The sequence below is a fragment of the Orcinus orca genome, chromosome 5 (assembly GCF_937001465.1).
Source record: "Orcinus orca chromosome 5, mOrcOrc1.1, whole genome shotgun sequence".
In the NCBI taxonomy this organism is placed as follows: Eukaryota; Metazoa; Chordata; class Mammalia; order Artiodactyla; family Delphinidae; genus Orcinus; species Orcinus orca.
In genome coordinates this window covers 10,770,488-10,789,020 of record NC_064563.1, presented here as the reverse complement: position 1 = coordinate 10,789,020, position 18,533 = coordinate 10,770,488, and the positions used below count along the sequence as shown (strand labels likewise).

Sequence of the window (18,533 nt, the reverse complement as noted above, 5' to 3'; positions counted from 1 at the left end):
ATGGGCTGTTGTCAGGATTAGATAGAACAACATAATCTAGGGTATTTAGTAAGTGACACTAATTATTAGTTTTTGTTTTCTGTTAGATTGTTATACTACATTATAGGTGAAGCTAAGAAATAGTGTCTGAGAACTCCAAGAATTTCATGCTTATGAATGTAAATTGCTGTACAGTCTCTGGGCTAATGATGAATCCCTGAAAACAGGATAATAAGCAATAGAATCCTATGAAGGTTGATAGGACAGCTCTAGAACACATCGTGACTATGGTCAAGGTTGATGGTAGGTTCTATTCTCTCCAAACTTGTTTCACACCCTCAATTAATATGCAGCTATAGATAGCTTATTATTATTCTACTGAACTGCAAACTAATGGAAGCCTGTGATAAGTGTCACACCAGAGGTTCAGTGAGTGAGGGGTAATTCAAGAATCAGGAGGAGGAAGAGGCCATTTGGCTCCAGAATGAACCAAACTACGCTAACACATAGATTACTTGACAAGCTATGTCCAGACACTCTGTCATAAGTTTTAAAGCTTCAGAAAGGAGACAGACTTGAGCTGAGTCATGCAATTTGGGGGAGAATTCAGATAGCTGGAGAGCAGGGGGAGAATATTTAAGGGAGGGGAACAGCACGCAAAGCCATGGAAAGGGAGGTTGGCTGGCTGTGATCTAGGGACAATAAGTATTCCTGTATGGTTGGAGGGGAGTGTTACTGGAAAAGAAAAGAAAATTGTTACTGGAACAGTGATTGAGTTAGACTGAGAAAAGTCTTTACTGATAGAAGAGGAATTTGGGAGCCAGTGACCATTTTCAAATAGAAAAATTATGTGATACAATGTGATGTCTTGAAAATTGTAATCAGTTTTCTGAGTACCAGTTGGGAGAGTAGAAAGAAGGTAGGTGGGCTCATCAGGAGGCTTGGCCAGAATCTACATAGTTGCAAAGGCTGTGTACAAATTAACGTGGTGATGGGAGAATGGAGAGACAGTGGGGCAGAGAGAATCTCCCAGGCCTTGTGAGGGCCTGGGGAAGGGATGGGGTGAGGAAATGACAGAGAAGATGCAGTGCGTTGCTTCAAAGATGGCCTCCCATGAGCTCCACATCCTGGAGTTCCTGACTTTGTGTAATCTCATCCCCTTGAGTGTGGGCTTCTAACCCATAGAAAATGGCAAATGTGATGGGATGTTACTTCCGAGATTAGGTTACAAAAAGACCCTGGCTTCTGCCTTGCTTGCCCTCTTTTGCTCACTCTGATGGAAGACAACTTCCATGTTGTGAGCTAGCCCATAGACTAATGTGGTAAAGACCTAAGGGTGGTCCCCAGCCAAGAGCCAGCAAGGAACTGAGGCCCTCAGCCCAACAGCCTTTGAATAACTGAATTCTGTCAATGATCTTGTGAGTGGATGTGGAAGTGAATCCTTCCCTACTCAAGGAAGTGGAGCCTGGAGATGACCACGGTCCTGCCTGACACCCTGTGATTATAGCTTTGTGCTGCATAACAAATTACTCCCAAATAAAATAACATACATGCATTATTTCACAGTTTGTGTGGTTGAGGCATCTGGGTCCTGTCTGGCTTGGGGTCTCTCACAAGGTAGCGTTAATATCAAGGCTTGACTGGGAAGGATCCACTTCCTCGCTCAGTCACATGGTTGTTGGCGGAATTCAGTTCCTCATGGGTTGTTGGACTGAGGCCTTGGTTCCTCACAAGCCGTTGGCTGGAGGTCTCGGATCTTTGCCATATGGGTCTCCCCATAGAGCATCTACAATATGGTGGATGGCTCTACCGGAGTGAGCAAGTGAGAGAACACTGGCAAGGTGGAAGTCAGCCTTTTGTGACCTTATCAGGGAAGCAACAGGCCATCACTTTTGCTATAGACTGCTCTTTAGAATGTGTTAGAATCCTTTAGCCATAGGTCTGGCTCATTTTCAAGGGGAGGAGCTCACACAAGCGCATTAATACCAGGAGGTGAGGATCACTGGGGACCGTGTCAGAAGCTGCCTACCACAGCGACAGTGATTTATCATAGTGTTTGTGGTCTTTCCAAAGAGCTTTAGGCTCCTGGAGGGGGCTTGTGCTTAGTACATAAGGGCTTAATAAATATTTACCGAATAAATGAGATGACGCTTGCAAAAACTCCTAGAGGTCTCTGAACAGTAATTTTCAACTTAGATGTTAAGGCACTGATGGTCTCTTCAATTGGTCAACAGTGTAATGGGTATATAGTGAATTTCTGGGACAAAATTCTCACCCTAAGTACAAAAACCTAATTCACTTCATTGGGTGTAAGAACTCAGGGCTGACCTGTACAGTTGTGCCATGTACAAAAACGCTTGGCTGAGGGGACAAGGGTGCCTAATCCAGTTTATAGTCCACTCACCAAGCTGTGCCCTGGCATGGGACTGCATCAGTGTAGACAGAAGCATGCCTTTTGGAAAGATGTCCACCCAGAAGGGGTACTTCTGTGTACGCAGTGCAAAGGCCACACCTGTGGTTCTCTAAGGACGTGTCAGCCTTCATCCCCCTCCTCCTATTTGCTTTCACCTGTTCTCCTTGAACTATACCCTCTGAAATGGGCTTGAGGGAGGAAGGGGAAAATGTTCCATCCACACCTGACGTTGGAGAGGATTAAGTTCTGTTTGAGGAGGCCTTTGAGAGTCCGGGAGAGAAGGAGCTATACAAATGCAGGCAAATTCCATCATCCCTGTTAAATGGCCAAGAAAATTCCGTGATACCACCCTCTCCCTGAGTGCTGGGTCTGACCTGACAATAGCAAACAAACAGCAAGCTGTGATCTGTTTATAATTCCAAATGAAAATCCACCCCAAATAGAGGCGAGAAGGAGAAAAAGCAGCTCGGCAACAATGTGTGCTTTGGCTGAGGACCTCAGGAAACCTTGCTTCTGTGAACCTCAGCCCATCTCCCTCCCCTTCTCACGGTGACACCCGAAAAGCTCAGCTCACACCCCTGGAATGGCTGTGTATTGAGGATAAGGATGTTGACAATAGGGTTTAAGCTGCATAAATAACTGCAAATTGCTGTTCGGCCCCAGCAACTGCCAGCAAAACAAACAAACAAACAATACAAAAACAAAAAACAAACAAACAAAAAAAACGAGGAAGGAGATGATATTTGGAGCATACGTTGCAGGGAGGGGGAGCCAGCAAGTAAGTCACGTGGAATCTGGCAACCAGCTCTGGGTGTAAAAGACACTTTGACAAGGTGATCACAGGCCACCCACAGTTGTTAGGGAGCTATAAGAAGTTATTTTGACAGGACATGTGACACCCTTCAAACAGAGGAATCAAAGCCCCAAATGATCAGGGATATGTTACAGGAAAGTTCTAGTTTAAAGAACAAGCTACTCTAATAACTGAGGGATAGCACTAATGGGGGGCTTCAAATATTCATTTTGTAACTTCCAGGTACTTCTGTTGGCGGTGGTGTGCGGGGCAAGAAAGAAGGAATGACAGAAACGTGGTTTATAGGAGCAAGGGAAAATGCCACGATGGCTGTCATTTTGTGCCCCTCAGTTCTCTGGCTTTCTCCCGGCACCACTTTCAATGGCTTCGCCAACACTCTTCCTCAAAGAACCCTGCCAGTGTGCTCCCCAGGATGCAGCTGAGGTGAGAAAGATTAGACCAGCCTCACGTGTGCTTCCTTGGGTCAGGGTCAGGTGTTTGCATACAATCCATCACTTACCCCAGCCTCTTTGGTTTCTATCCTCTCCAACACCTCACCTCTTGGTTCCACTTTCCCATGCATGCTGCTGAGCCCTTTGCTTGAAACCAGTCTTCTTCTTTCTCAGTCTTCTTTTGAATCACACCAACTCCAGAAAGGCATTTTTGTTAAATGTAGCAGAAGAGTTTTAAGTGAGAAAAAAAATAAAGAATTCACTGGATAGAATGCTTGTTGAATAAAGGAATGAGAACACAGATGGAGGTTAGGGAATTCCAGACTCTGGTGCATCTCTATTGATCTGTGTGCCCTGCGCTCTCCCCACTCCCTGCCAAAACCTTCTTCTGAGAACCATTTCCCCCTTCTCTTTCAAACATGTGCAGAAGATGTAGTTTTCTTTCACGGACAAACTTGCTGGTCACAGATTATTGGTGTGGAAGTGGCCATCTAAATAAAACTGGGTGTATCAGCTAGCTTATGCTGTCTAACAAATTACATCAAAATATGATGTCTTAAAATAAATGTTTATTTTTCTTCAAGAGTCTGAGTGTTGGCTGGACTTCTCTGCTTCATGCTTCAGATCTGCAGATTCCTGGGATGGCTCTGTTCAATGCATTTTCATTCTGGGACCCAGGCTGATGGAGCAGGGCCTACCTGGGGAAAGTGTTTCTCACAGCAATGGCAGAAGTGTAGGACGGCAAGTAGAAACATATGTTGATTCCCCCTTTGTGTGCTCCTGCTGGTCTCTGATCTTGCTTGGGCAAGTTTATTTCCCATTTTTTCTACAATATTCTTCCTCTGTGAGGTTAGATGGAAGAATTAGTGAATAAGGTAGGAGGTCCTACTCAGACATTATCAAAGAGATGCTCAGAGGTATTTAGAAAAAGAGAGAAAAATTCACTTGCAAAGAGTGCAAAGGAGGCAGACTTCAGAAAGACTCACTGGTCTATCAAAAACATAACTAGTATTTAAGGAAAAACTGCAAAATTAATCTATTCATGGTGAAAACAGCAACTTGCTCACATGATTATCATATCCATGAAGGTCATGATACATCTTCAGACACCAGCTTAGCCAAAGTTGGGGATAAAATTGTTTTTGTTGCAGAGTTTACAGGAAATACTCATGGATTTTTTATTTGGGGGACTAGAAGCAAACAAGATGATCTTGATGGTTTTAAAATAGGTCTACAAATTTTTTGGAACTATCCCTTCAAAAAGTAGAGCCTAATTCTTCTTTACTTGATTGTGAGCCAGACAATGAATTGCTTCTAAAGAACAGGATGTGGGAGAAGAGATGGTGTGTAGCTTTCGAAATTAAGTCATTAAAGGCATTGCAATGTCCACCTTGCTTGTTCTTGGATCACCTTCTCTGGGGGAAGCCAGCTGTCATGTCATGGGGACACTCACAGAACCCCAATGGGAGGGTCCATGTGGTGAGAAACTGAGACCTCCTACCAGCACTAACTTGTCGGGCATGAGTGAGCCACCTTGAAGGCAGATCCTCCTGCCTCAGTTAGGCCTTCGGATGACTGCAGCCCTAGACGACATTAACTGCAACCTCATGAAAGACCCTGATGCTGAACCACTCATCTAAGCCCCTCCTGGATCTCTGACCCAAGGAACTATGTGAGATGATAAGTGTTGATTGTTTTAAGCTGCTAAGTTTGGGGGTAATTTGTTATGCAGCAATAGAAAACTAATACAATGAGCCTTTTGGTTTTGGTTTATCACAGCGTGTAGAGTGTCGTGGTGGTTGTTATTTTTGATTGTGTTATGTAAAATGCTCAGATATTGGAAGAAAGACAGAGTGTCTGGCCTAATATTAGTAGTCCAAGTCTCTTTCTAAGGTTCTGCATTGGAATTTAATACACCAGTGCCTTCTGTAAGAGTTTAACTTACATTCCTGTAGGTAATATATGAGACTGAATGCATAAATGAAAACAATGTGCTATCTGTGTACTAGGAATTCATTTACCCTCAATGACCCTTATAGGCAGTAAAAAACTGGCCTGGCAATATAAGGCATTGTGGTAAAGTAGGATGAAGATTGATGCTTACTTGCTCTGTTGGGATCAATTTAATCACCAGACATCATAGGCTGAGTGTCCAAGACCGTGAGCATTCCAAAGATCTATACAAATGTTTGAGGAGTGAAATAAATAATTTATTTACCCAGCTGTTTATTGATGGACATTTATTTTGTTTCTAGTCTCTTGTTGTTAGAAATAAGGCTGAAGTGAGTAACTTTGTACATATGTCATTTTGTCTGGGTACTAGTATATCTGTAGGATAAATGCCTAGATGAGAAAACGCTGGGTCAGTAGTTTCATGAATTTGTGATTTTGATAACTATTACTGAATTGCCTGTTTTCCCTCAGCCTTACCAATAGAGAGTGTTATCATACTTTTGAATGTTTGCTAGTCAGATAAATGGGCCCTTTGTGTTTGAGGAATTCATAGTCTTGTCTGGGAAAATACTATCACTTACTTAATTTACACTTTATGTTACAAAAGGAGTCTGAGGACAACTTTAAAAAGACAAAAATATTCATTTTTGCATGTGTGTGTGTGTGTGTGTGTGTGTTTCAAAATGATTCTGAGGACACCTATAAAGATATTTATAACAATACAGGAAAAAAACATACAGAGATTGGAAAATAAAGTAAAGAGTAAAAGTGGGAATGGAATTCTGATAAAGATTTGGTTATGACACAAATGCTTATGTCATTACTATGTAGTTGCTGAGAGAGTATTATAAATTTGACTCTGAGTTCCCTGGCAGCCAATATAAAGATGGAAACATGGTTAGTTATAAGAGTCATAGTGAATATAATATTAATAATATATCTATAATCTTTAAGCCATTGTACTTTTGTGATACCTTATTTACCCCAATTAATTTTAGGTAGGTATAGGTAGTTAAGTAGCTTGCCCATGATTGTGTAGCTAATTAATAAGAGGTACCTTGTTTTGCATTTAGACAGCGTGGTTCCAGAGACCACATTTTAAATTATTATGTTGTTTTTAGTGACCTCTCAACCAAACACGAGCCATTTAGGCAGTGGCTGCGATGAAAACATCTTAATTTTCAGACATTTATTATATGTTTCCATTCTGTGAACTACTCATACGTAGGATATGATTTGATATATGATATGACTGCTAAGTGCTGGAGCTGCATTTACCACATGACGTTATCCCTCCATTCTGGGGAGGGGTTTAGATTAACCCTTAGATCTGGCCTCTTTCTTGTCTTTTTGTCTAACTTTTATGGCTCTTTAAGGCCTTTGAAAGCCTAAGACAATTGTCATTCTCCTTCTCTGCCCTGCTCTGCCCCCATGGATCTGGAAGGAGATTCCCAGAACAAACTGTGTTCAAGTTATATGTATCTTTTAGGTCTCATTTAGGAATACTGGAGTTCAAAGCACTGGTCTAAGGCCAGTCTTCCAATCTGCCAGTTAAAGGAAGTTTCTGAACACGTTTGTGGTTGGCCACTCATTGTACTGCCCCAGGAAAGACATCAGAAGGGTTTTTATGTCTATTAAGGTTGTCAAAAGTTGGTATAAGAATACAGATTTTCCTGTCTTGTTAAATCTGTCCAAGCTCAGTCAACAAAGACCTAGACAATATAATGAATGACACTTTATACAAAAGAAGAATTGCCAAACAGGTAGGCACAGTGAAGCCATGATCATTACCTCTTTGAAAATTCTACCATGACCACAATGTGCCTTTTTATTAGCTTTATACTGTGTGACTTTCAGAATATTCCATAATCAATATTCTCTCCTTCAGCTCCCCGAGAAAATAGAGATATTCAAATCATGTCTCCATGAATATCTACAGAGAATAATCACAATGTCTAAGATGCTTCCTGGGGAAAAAAGCATCCTCACAATTTCTGTAGGAACAGAAATACTATGATGTCTCTGGCTGGTAATAGTTCATATGACAAAAATGGTCACTAAGATGTCAACAAGTCAGCTCTTGATACCCAAACTGTTACGGATTGACTATTCAGATCTGTCTTCTAGAAGAAATAATAACTATACACTTTTCTTTCAATGATACTTCACAGTTTTCAAAATACTTTCATTGGTGGTGGTGTAGAAGGCATGGGAAATGTCTTGAAGGAGCTGGGTATTTTTTTTTTTTTCGGTACGCGGGCCTCTCACTGCTGTGGCCTCTCCCGTTGCGGAGCACAAGCTCCGGACGCGCAGGCTCAGCGGCCATGGCTCACGGGCCCAGCTGCTCCGCGACATGTGGGATCTTCCCAGACCAGGGCACGAACCCGTGTCCCCTGCATCGGCAGGCGGACTCTCAACCACTGTGCCACCAGGGAAGCCCGGAGTTGGGTATTTTTATCCTGAGAGTCAGATTATGGGTTCCTGCTCCACACAGTAAAAATTTGCTGTTCTGTGTTAGTCATTAAGGTATTATCTCTAAGCTCCAAACCTGTCCTTTGCTTTGTGATCCTGAAGCCGGGGCTCTGCAAAACACATGCAGCTTTGTAAACTGACTGCATGTAGGCTCTGTCAATGGGGGCACTAGAGGAAGACGGCAAGGTCCATCCTGTTCCTGTGACTGTAACCCCAGCCCTGCTTGTTTACCCAGGTAGGGGCAATTCCTTCCTAGAGCAGCATCAGAATCTAGTTTGCCGTTTCTCTAGCACTTTTAAAACCTTCACTGTGCTCTTTTCAGAGACACCAGTGCCGCTTGGCTGGAGTGCCCTCCTCAGAAGTCTGGGTCCCAGCCACCAGGACCCTCCTCTGAACTCAGGGGCACCAGGAACAGGTGAGCAGTGCCGCCTCCTCCGAGGCCTGAGCTTCAATTCCATGGAGCCCCTTTTCGAAGTCAGTTTTAATAATTTGAGTTTTAATAATTTCAGTCTCTTCTCTTTATTCCCTCAGTCCTAGGGGCAGTAGCTGTTTCCCGAAGTTGTTACCTCCAAGATACCTTAGAGTTCTTTCTAACTTTTAGTCAGTTAACAAATATATTAAAATTTCTGTTTGAATAACTGGTGTCGTTTTTACCTTCAGAGTAGATTCTGACTGATACATGTTCCACATTCAGGCCTCAGAGAAGTGTCTTGCTAACACTGATGTGACCTCAAATTCATGATGTAAAGATCAAATGGGGGTGCTGAAAAATAATTCTTTTGACTTTGTAAGATCCATTCACATGCTAGCAAGGAAAAGTTTGGATTGATGATAGAATGGATAAGAATGACAAAATCCTTTGAAAGTCTGTAGGACTGCAACATTCAGGGTTGGGCATATTGGGAAGAGGGTGAAAAAACTCAAGGCAGGGTACCCTGTGCTGTCGCTTCTTTAGGAGCTGCTCCCAGCTCTACGGTCACTGCTATGAGACTGACTGATTACTCTGTAATTTCATGCTGTAGCAAACTCTAAACTGTTGCATGCTGTAGAAATGTAAGGGCCAATCATTTTCAATAGTTGGAGAATTTTAGGCATCACCAAAAAAAGTTTATTGGGAGGAAGGGGAATTTTCCTGCACCCCTGAAAATTGTCTAAAGGGTGGTAACCTACCATACCTATGTGCAAAATTGGCCCTGGTTTTCGTGTTATTAAAGTTCGTGAGGTTTTCATAGATTCATATTTGTATTCATTTCTTTTCATTAATATTTATAGTCTAAAGAAAAATCTCTAAATCACCCAGTAAATATGTGACTATGTTTAATTAATTAACTAATTAATTAATTAGGGTCGTGCCGAGCAGCTTGCGGGATCTTGGTTCCCCGAACAGGGATGGAACCCGGGCCCTGGCAGTGAAAGCCCCAAGTCCTAACCACTGGACCACCAGGGAATTCCCATGAGTAAGTTTTTTTTTTTAACAATTATCAGTATAGAAGCATTTAGAATAAAAAAGTGCAATGGCCTTTTAATTGTCTCCCAACACCTATTATGTGTCGTATCTCTTTGAATCCTCTAACAACCATGAGAGAAAAATACCGTTAGCCCCATTTTACAGATATGTGAATTGGCACTCAAAGATTTATCCAAAGCAACCCAGATATAGATGGACAGTTCACACCTGTTTTCCTGGCACTATTCCAGTTTATGACTCTTTTCCAGAGACATTATTTTGACACTCCCTTTCCTCACAAATATCCTGATTTGGTTAATAAATTATATGGTCACCTGATCCAACTAGTAAGTGAAAGAGCTGGGATTTGAGCTCAACCAAGTCCTATGTGTTTTCCATTGCTGTACACTGCCTTAGAGCCTCCTAAACCAGTTAGAACTTGTTGAATTTCATGGTACAAGAAGTCTGCACCACTGGAATTGGAGCAGATATTCCAGGTATCAGCCTAAACTTCTTAGGAGGCTACAGAGAAATCAGATCTTTCTAGGCTATTATTTCTGAAAACTATGCAAATAACCTTAGAAGATACATCAAGTAGCAGAAAACAAAACTCAGCCTGGCTTAAGTAGAAAAGGAGACTTATTGGCTCATGTAATTTGAAGTTCACGAGTTGGGTGAGTTTCACTGTTGGTTGATCCAGTTCAGTGATATTATCAAAGACCTAGTTTTAGTGTGTTTTCTTCCCTCTTTCACTCTACTATCCAGTTCTAGCTTCATTCCATGACTGACTTTCTTTGTGGTTGTAAGGTGGCTGCCAGTGGTCATCAAGGTGACATGTTTCCACTTTCACATCCGGATAGAGGAGGAGGTACCTTTACCCCTAACCAGTGAACAAAAACCTTGTTCTTTGCATTGTTTGGACTAAACTGAACCAATAATGGTGAATAGATGCTACGTACTGATTGGTTTACAGTTGGATTACTGATCATTCCTAAACCAATTGTCATATCCAGGTTGATGTGGAGGTGGAGAAGGATTATTCTGATTTGGGCATTAATCAGGACTCACTCACTTCTGTGACTGGGGATGAAATTTATGGCTCCCAAAGCCCATGAATGGTATGAGGAGCCCATGAACCTGGAAAGGGGGAGTGGATCCTGGTTAAGTTATCAGTGAATGTCCACTGGCTACCCAGCACCCATGCATACCCTTCTTTCCATTCATCCTCTCAGAAACACCCATGTTTCCCCAGTAGAGACAACCCAAAATTTGGTGCATTAGCTCCAAGTTTTGATTTTTTGGGTGATGTGGGGTCCACACCATCACATCTGGGTGAAACTTCTCATAGTCTATTGGTATAGGACTATTGGTAATAATATGTTATCCATGTACAACACAACCCATAGAAACCCCATGATGAAGAAAGAATAGGATAACTGGAAAAGTGAAGAATGAGAAACAACACATAATAGTTATTAGTCCACAATGATATCATTCCTGCCGGACAGAAATGGTGAGAACTGCATTCCAATAGTGAATTCTATGGAGGGCCATGTTGGCTGCCCAAGGTCTTCTCTTTGGGAGGCTATCCCTTGTCCATTATTTTCCTTGGCTTTATCTGATAAGCAACATGGTATTGGTGGTTAAGAGTAAAGGCTTTGGAGTCAGAATGCCTGGGTTCTAATAACTGGCTTTTCTACTTTCTAATTGTCTGAACTTGGGCAAATTTCTTAAACTCTTTGCACTTCAGTCTCCTCAGATGTAAAATGGGGTTAATAATAATTCTCGTCTTTTAGGATTAGTAAGCATGTAAAGAGGGAATGATTGCATGCAAAATGCTTAGAACATTGCTTCACATACATCAAGTGCTCAAGACATGTTATGATGATTCCAGGTAGGCCTTGGGGAGGATGATCTTTCTGAAGGTTTCTTTGACAATAGAGCTTCCTTCATTGTTTAGTGGACTTCTGGCCTAATTGCTTCTGGTAAGTTCCACAGTCAGATGTCTGCTAGTCAGAGATCAGATTCATAGTCCTTGAGCTTGGCAAGTATATTTTTTGAGCCTAGGTATTAGCTTATGTGGAACTGGGCATAATTTTCTATCCTATTTGTGCAGAAACAAAAGTATCTCAGATCATTTCACTAATGTGTATGACTACCTAGATCTTGTTTCTTTTCTTTCTCTTGAACCAAACCTTCCACTAAGAGTAGCCATTGTGAGCCATGTCCATGGTGGATATTTGCCCAACATTATGTCAACCATCAGGCAAAGCTGGAAGGGTAAACCCCCAGTCTCCAGTGCTCAGCCACTCTGCTCTACTGAGGTTGGTGTTGTCTTGGCTGACTGTACATTTGTGGGCCTTATATTGTCTTTATCTTTTCTTAGCCAGGTTGACAGAAGCAGTTCATAGACAGATGAATGCCTCATGACAACATGTCAACCACCCACAAAATAGGCATCTGTTCTGTTCATGGCATCATACCAACCACCATCCCCTTCCATTGCCATGACTCCAACTCCAGCTCAAGTTTGAGCTGCTCTATAAGACTTTTCTTCTATAAAGGTCTATGGGGAGAAAATGTGAAGACAGACCTAGACATTTATAGAAAGGCTTTATTTTGTACCTATTTTCATGTATTACCCAGACAAAACATGAATTCTACTTTCCCCCATTTTCACATAAAACTACATACACCACACTGTACATGTAAAACAAATTTGGAAAGGAGCCTCAAGCTGGCCTCTGAAATTGTGTAAGCAATTATCACATTTTTGTGCTCAAATGCAGTAATTATATGTGTAATTTGGCAGCTGGGTTTGAAAATTTGGCCTTAAGTGGAACATAGACAGGAAAAATAAATGTTAGAAAATGCCAATATTTTATAAAGATTTTGAATCAAATAATGGTGAAATTATTGCAAGCCATCTTAATTTTTAATTATAATGATCATTACACAATATACAATAATTTTTTTGAGGAAGAAAAGAACTATAGATCAGTTGCCCATTGTTTTTGTCAGAAAAAAATGCCTCAATTCTTAGGGAAGATAATTGTATTTTTCAGAGGTTATGGTACATATTTCAAAGGCTTTTTTTTCTTATGAAGAAAAGATAGTGATTGCCTACTAGTTCGAGTTCTATGACATATTTTACTATAAGAAGAAAAGGACTCTTTGTACTGATTACTTTAGAGGAAAAGTAGTATTAACTCTCAAATAAACTTTGAGCTAGTAATCTTAACTTAGACAAAGCTTTCTTTTTAAGCATTTAAGTTTTGGAATATGAGATTATAGCCCAAATGAAGAGTAATTTAGATATCTTTGATCTAGATTTAAGTTGAAATTTTATAGTAAAATCATAGTTTTTATATTGTCATCGAGATTGAATCTAGTGCACGTGGCTCTTTCATGTGGTTATGAGTGCTGGTGACTTGGGGATGATGTAAGGAAGACCCTGGAGCAATGTTGTCTTCTGTGGTTAGTAGGGTAATGGAGAGGTTAACTCTGAAGGCTCGAGCCAGCCAACCTGAATTCCAGTCCTGGCTCTACCACTTTGTTAGCCCTGTGACCTTGAGCCAGTTACTTAATCCTTAGCCTCTCTGCATTTTAGTCTCCTCACCTGGTAAAATGGGAGTTGTAACATGCCCACCAAATAGAGTCATCACCAGGGCAGAAGGAGATAGTCATATGTGGTAGAGTGTCTGACACTGGTAAGCCTCAAACATGATAACCATTTTTGGTTTTGATCATCATTTGTGGCTCAGTGTTGAACTCCAGTCATGACCAAGTGAGAAGGAAGGCTCTTCCAGCTCAGAATTGCAACGTGAGGGCAAGAGACAGTCAGTGTATACAGAAAAGTCCATGGGAAATCCAGGTTCTCCATGGTGAGGCAATGTCCCCAACAGCATGATGAAGGAAGCCCACAGTGTGGGTAGAGCTCAGTTATGGGACTTTATTTCGACTCTGTAGCAAACTATTGAGAGTCTGCTAGGACTGTGTTAAACTAGGGGATAAAGGAAGATGAATAAAGTCTCTCTATCAAGGAGCCTGCAATCTACAGAGGGAATGAGATAAGTGCCTGCATGACTAAAATGCATGATGCAACACAGTCAGTGCCAGGGCAAATAAACAAACAAGATGCTCTGGGCATTAAAAAAAAAAGGGAGAGAGAACATGTAGGTAAGTATTTTCCCCCTTCTTCTAAAATCATGCAAATCTTCTTAGAATAGGTAACTTTTGAGGCAGGTATTGAAGGTTGTGGAGATTTTGGTTAAGCAGACATAATAGGGCTGGAGATGAATCCAGTGGAGAAAAGAACATAAACAAGGCAGAGAGGAAGGAAGAAGGGGGCATCCAAGAACACCTGGGACATCCAAGATGGTGGGGGGTCATGGAAATAGACCATTAAAGGAGGCTTGGCTGTATTTGGAGAGCCTTTGAATGATATGGTGAGAAGTTTGGCCTTAATTTAGTATCCAACAGGCAACGCTGAAAGAGCAAGGTCTTGAACAGATCTGATGTGCATCAGAGAATCACTTGAAGGTTTTGTTAAAACACATATTCCTGACACCCTACCCAAAGATTCTGATTCAGTAGGTCTGGGATGGAGCCTTAGAATTTGCATTTCCAATGATCTCACATGTCACACTGATGTGGTGGGTTCACAGAACACACTGAATAGCCCTGACATAGGGCACATGGCCTTCCAAAATGTTTTATTTGCAGGTCCTTATTAGTAAAAAAAAGTCCAGTATACATCCTCACTATATGTATATTTATTTATTTCCAAATTATAGACAAACTACTGTGTCAGTACCTGTTATGCATATCATAAAGTCTATACCATTATAACCCAAAGAGGCTGAGCTCATGATGAAATAAGCAATTATTGTTTTATTTTTATTTTAATTAGTAATGGCACAAAAGTCTTTTTGCTCTCACTGAAATTACTGTTAAATTTGAATATGCTTCATTGTTTTCTGAAACTCAAAATTTTTCTGATACAACTATTTAAATGTCTTTCTTAATTCACTTTTTTTCAGTACTTTGTTGTAGTGGTTTTTGCAGTTGAGAACTATGTCTCACAAAGGCACATAAATCCAAAGGGAAAATTTTCCTTTATTGGCTGTTTTAAATAAATTCCATTCACCAATTATGGAAAGGTTTTTGTTAAAATGTGGCTAGTAGGTTTTCATCTTCTCTGATGTCAATCAGTGGTTCTTGCAAAGCAATAAATAGGTTTTATCATTTTTCATTGTTATCAAAATTCCACTGCAATTCTTTGTTTGGAAGAGTTAAAACTGGTTACAAAAATCTTATTTCCAAGGTTTTAGAATGTGCTGATATGAGATTTAAAAAAAATAGATGATATATTTATTAGTCTAGTTTTGTATCCAAATTACATAACAATGGACATCTTTCTAATATCCTTTTCCAATGTGCTCCGTCAGTAGCTTGAGTTTCTCTCTTTTTTTCTTTTTTGCGGTACGCGGGCCTCTCACTGCTGTGGCCTCACCCGTTGTGGAGCACAGGCTCCGGACGTGCAGGCTTAGCGGTCATGGCTCACGGGCCCAGCCACTCCGCAGCATGTGGGATCTTCCCGGACCGGGGCACGAACCCGCGTCCCCTGCATCAGCAGGCGGACCCTCAACCACTGAGCCACCAGGGAAGCCCTCTTTTTTTCTATTTCAGAAGAAAAGGTAGTTCCTTCTTATTTACTATTGAAACATTACTTCCACCTTGAAGGGACAGATTGTGTTATTAATGTTATTGTTATTGTCTTTTAAAAAATACTTGATAGGTAGCATGTTATTGATAGCCTGCTTGTCATCATAGAAAAGCTTAGCATGTCTGGAGCACTTGTCTTTCTGTAAATATATGTTTCTAGCCCTTTTGAGTACTTTGCCATAAGCAAATCTCTGTGTTGTAGAAAATATGTTCATGGTTACTTCCCATTTCAATTTGTTCCTAAAGAGTCAAACATATTTTAAAGATTAAAAAAAGTAAACTTAAATTTACCACACTGATGGTGTTCTGTGCTTGCCTGTGTAGAGCAGAGCAAGGTGAATGAATGTCACGTATGATCTGCCTCAGTAATCTTAGCCAAAATCCTTTAAAACAGTTGGTAAAAGGAGTGGTCCCATTACTTACACAGCTTTACCATTAAAGAAGTAATTTACTGTTGAGAATATATCTCATGTCTATATTTTACCTTTGACGGTTCGAAAAAAAAAGAAATTCTTCATGTATTTTATTACTGAAACACAACCAAGCAAAAACCATATGCTGAGACTTGATAAAATAGAAATAGGGATACTTTCATTATATATCAAACATAACACTGTGTAATTTGTCCCAATTCTTGATTTAAAAATAATTTCCAGGCTGCCGGCGGCCTGCAGGTAGTGGCGTGGGCTCTGAGCTCCGAGGACCATGCTGTGTGAGCAGCGGCTGGAGGAGGTGCAGGGTCCACGAGCGGTTGGAGTTTTGGGGGCCGGGCCCTCAGAAGACCTCAGGGTGCCAGCAATGGGGGAGGATGAGCTCTACCAGATAGCTTATGGGGTTTCACAGAGGACCCAGGAGATGATGAGGACCAAGGGGACCAGTCAGACACAGGATGTAGTAGACTCTGACTTTGACGTGGAGAAGGGGACTGAACACTCCGGTGATGGAGAATAACCGAGAAGGAAGCATGGAGCTGCCATCAAGGAGGATAAGAAGGGCTTCCCTGGTGGCGCAGTGGTTAAGAATCCACCTGCCAATGCAGGGGACACGGGTTCAAGCCCTGGTCCAGGAAGATCCCACATGTCACGGAGGAACTAAGCCCGTGTGCCACAACTACTGAGCCTGCGCTCTAGAGCCTGTGCGCCACAACTACTGAGCCTGTGCTCTAGAGCCCGTGTGCCACAACTACTGAGCCCGTGTGCCACAACTACTGAGCCCATGGACCACAACTACTGAGCCATGTGCCACAACTACTGAAGCCTGCGCGCCTAGAGCCCATGCTCCACAACAAGAGAAGCCACTGTAATGAGAAACCCGTGCACTGCAACGAAGAGTAGCCCCTGCTCGCTGCAACTAGAGAAAGCCCACGTGCAGCAACGTGCAACCAACACAGCCAAAAATAAATAAATAAAATAAATACAGTTATTAAAAAAAAAAAAAAAAGGGATAAGGAGCCTCTCAAGAGCTTGAGGCCTCAAAATGTCAGCAGCACCTGGGCTGGTAGCGCTCAGAAAAACCGAGAAGAGAAGGCACTGCTCCCGCCAGAGCTATAGGACAGTGCCTCTAGCCGTGGGAAGTTCCCGCGTCCATCTACAGCTGTGCACACACCACATTCCTTCAGGTACAGGAGAAGCAGGGCCAGCCACAGGGGCGAGAGGGGCCCCACTGGGAGTGGAGAAGCTGCTCGGGGAGGCCAAAATCACAGAGGAGCTTGACTGACATTCACTGGAGACACATGAGTGGCCCGAGGCTGACGGAAAGAAGCAGGTTCCCAAGAGGTGGAAGTGCCCGGGGTCCGTCGCCACCTCCCATTCAGTGACAGTGCCACTTGTTGGGGAGCCAGGCCCTAAAGAAAAGGACTCGATCCTGCTCCCACAGCTTCTGCAGGGACTCCCGGCGCTGGCCCTGGACCCGTCCTCCCTCCTGCTGGCGGTCCACGTGCCTCCATCACTTTTAGGGATGAGGGGACATTTGAGGAATGGTTTCTCCAAGGGTGGTCCCCAAAGGTCCCTGCTGGAGAGGTCTGCCCAGGACCCTGTTACAGACATCTGCCACGTCACTGCTCCAGCTTCAAGATCATCCCTGAGGCCTACCAAAGGTACATCACTGTCCATGGGCTTCTGCCCACTGCCTCAGCCCTGGGAACCTGGTCCATCACCTCCTGCGCCCCTCTAAGGCTCTGGGCCCTGAGCCATGCGCCAGAAAATTGTCATCAAATGAAGCAATGTCTTGTCCTCAGAAACCTCTTTCCTGCTCTGACTTGGGGCTCTTAATGTCTCCCCCCACCCCCTCACCTTCCGCTTCTCCTGTCATCGCTGATTTTTGTCTAGCCCTTTCCTGTATTTCTTTCCCCATCTTTTCCCTTAGTTCCTACTGGTTTTGTTTGTGTTTTTTAATCTAATAAAATAGAAAGATGAAAAAACAAAATTTCAGCAATGTTTTCCATGTATCTTATCAAAATGGGTTCAGATTCCACTGAAATTCTTTGTTTGGAAGAGTTTTAATCTGGTTAAAAAGTCCTGTATTTTCTGACAAAGGTGTCCATGTTGGTTTGTACCATATAATTTTGTATGTATTATTTCAGCACTCACCAAAGCAAAAAAAAAAAAAAAAAAGGATATCTGTAATTGCGCATAGCCTTTTGTTTCTCACTGTTAAAAGGAAATTACATGTTTCCTGAAATTTTGTAAGACGGTGGATTGAGTAATGCCTAATTTAAACATCTTTCCAAAAATTGCAGTGGCTTGTCTCTTTGTTTCGGATGCTTATTTTAAAAAATGTCTTGTGAATTGTGACTGGTTTGAATTATCATTAACTTTTACTTCAAAGCACAATTCTACATATGCATATCAAAGTCATTAACCAATATGTCAAGATACTATACACACACATATACATATACACACACACACATATATACATATATATATAGGATGAAGTTCACTGTTAATGAAAATAAATGTAAATCTATGTTTTAAATGGTCTTCTGGATAGCTTTGAATTTTTTTAGCCACTTTCTTGTCACTGATTTTATATTATAACGTGTTAGATGAAAAATCTGTACTGGGGTAAATGTGTTAATGCTGTCATTTTCTTGTTCATTTGAGCTTGCAAAATTGGTATTCTTGTCCATAGATGGTTTCTTTGCAGGAATTTTAAAGCCAGGTGTCCATTTCCCAGAGTTAGTTAAAACTCAGTTATATAGTTTGTAACCTCACTGTTACCTGGATATACCTAAACTGTAAAGCACTAAATATGCAAGAGCGGCAGCAGGGTCCTGGTCATCTGCTCTGTGTTTAG

At 41.7% G+C, this 18,533-nt stretch overlaps 1 pseudogene; it reads left to right on the top strand.

Annotated features, from left to right (window-relative positions):
• Positions 1–8,221: 8,221 nt before the first annotated feature.
• LOC101285442 (vacuolar protein sorting-associated protein 72 homolog) lies at positions 8,222–17,596 on the top strand (annotated as a pseudogene).
• The last annotated feature ends 937 nt before the right edge of the window (positions 17,597–18,533 follow it).